The sequence below is a fragment of the Micromys minutus genome (genome assembly GCF_963924665.1).
Source record: "Micromys minutus genome assembly, chromosome: 12".
Taxonomy (NCBI): domain Eukaryota; kingdom Metazoa; phylum Chordata; class Mammalia; order Rodentia; family Muridae; genus Micromys; species Micromys minutus.
The window spans coordinates 5,539,114-5,541,567 of NC_137981.1; positions in this window are offsets into that span (position 1 = coordinate 5,539,114).

Sequence of the window (2,454 nt, forward strand, 5' to 3'; positions counted from 1 at the left end):
CTGATATCTTGTCCAATTTCTTTCTTCAAAGTTCTTAAAGTACAGGTCTTTTACTTGTTCGATTTCAGTTTCCTCAAAATATTTTTGTTATTTGTGGCTGTGATGAAGGGTGTTATTTCCATGACTTCTTTCTCGGGGCATTTATTTTTTGTATATAGGGCTACTGATTTTTTAGTTGATATTGTATACAGTCATTTTGCTGAAGGAGTTCAACTTAGTGAGCACTTAGCTGCAGAAATTCCCTGGTAGAAATTTTTGGGGTCATTTATGTATACTATCATATCATCTGCAAATAATGATACTTTGACTTCTTTCTTTCTAATTTGATCCCCCTTGACCTGCTTCTGTTGTCTTATTGCTCTATCTAGAACTTTGAGTACTATATTGAATAGATATGGAGATGTGGAGGGTGGACAATCTTGTTCTGCTCCTGATTTTAGTGGAATTGCTTTGAGTTTATCTGAATTTAGTTTGATGTTGTTTATAGACTTGCTGTATATTATCTTTATTATATTAAGTGTGTCCCTTGAATCCCTGATATCTCTAAGACTTTCATCATGGAGGGGTGCTGGATTTTGTCAAAGGCTTTTTTCAACTTCTAATGAGATAGATATATGGAATTATTTTAGTTGTTTACATAGAAATTTACATTGACATATTTTTGTATGTGGAACCATCCCTGCATCTCAGTCAGGGAAATATTTGTAAAACATAGCAGTTATCCTGAATCAGATGTAATATGCCTCCAGTATCAATAGAATCCAACTAGTAGCTTAGATTTATTCTCAGAGCTGGTAGTCACAAGGCCTCTCTACTCTATGGTAGAAGATAGAGAAAACTGTCTAAAATAGAGAATTAAGTATGACTCAGGGTCTCATGAAACAATAACCAAAAGCAGTTTTCAATTTCTAAAAATCATCCAGGGCCTAGAGACTGCTTAGTCAGTAAAATGAGTGTTATGAAAGATCTGAGTTCAACATCCATCAAACACATAAAAGATAGGTGTGTTAACAGGCTTATGTAATTAAAGTCACTGGTTCACTTTGACTTGTAGTCACCTAACCTGGCCTAATAAGCAAGTTTCAGGACAGTCAGAAACCCTGCATTGATAAATGAAGTAAAGAACAATAAGGAAGTTCCTTTCACACATGCTTCCACATGTGAACACACACAAAACACTTATGCAAACCATCTATCACTATTCAGAATATAAACTTCTTAAGCTGAATGACAGAAGATATCAATGACTACCAGAGGCAAGATGGCAAGGATATAAAAATTGTATGACTAGGATTTTCAAATAACCAAGATCCAGAGGTCAGAGGAGAAGTGAGAAATGCAGAATGTTCTGAACATGACAGGACCACTACACTCACAAACTCATAACAACTATGGATGACTACACATAAAGTGTACAAGGCCAAGGCAGTCAACATTCTAGCATGGAGGGGACATGAGCTCATTAGGCCTCAACCCTAACTGAGGAGCTGTTGACAGATGACTTCTGGGAGAAAAAGAGTCTGTTTATTGTTTATCTTTAAGGTATACACACACACACACACAAACACACACAAGGTGGGAAGATGGGGAGGTGAGAAGTTGATACTGGTCTGTAAAGAGTTAGGAAAGAAATGAAGGTGAATATGATCAAAGTACATTTATTAAACTCTCAAAGATTGACAAAAATATTATATTACAATTTTTAAAATATTATATTACGATGTTTTATAAGCAATTACACATGTGTTCAAATTATAATTTTAAATACTGTCAACCAAGAAACAGAAGAGCCAAGTGGAAATTTATAAAATAGTGAAAATATTCTCAACATTGGAATGGAGGAGAGAAAAAATGCAGCAAATTAAAGTAAAAACAACACAAAATATACAATATAAACATTTGTTAAAATACAGAACCTTGAGAGAAACTTAATGGACTTTAAAAGTATAACCTTGATTATAATTTTGACACGTCACCAAAGTCCTAGGGATAAAAGAGAAAAGTATTTTGCTGAAAAATACTAGAAAAAATGACTGACAATTCTCCAAATTTAATAAGAAACTTTACTTCATTTGTACCACAAGTTGAAAACATTAAAACATATCAATACACACTCAAATGTTGAAATTAAATGTCGTAGTGTTGGCTAGTTTTAAGGCAACTAAACACAAGCTAGGGGCATGTGGAAAAAGGTAACCTCAACTTTTAAAAATGCTCCCAACAGATAAGGCTATGGGACAGCTTTTGGTGCACTTCCATGATGTGGGAGGAAAAATCTCACTGTGGGTAATACCACCTCAGGACCTGTCCGGGATGAAAAATAACGCACACACACACACACACACACACACACACACTAAGCTAAGCAAGTCAAGGGAGCTATGAAGCTACACTCTTTCATGTCTGTTGCATCAGCTCCTCCCTCCCAGTTCCTTCTGTGTTTGAGTTTCTGCC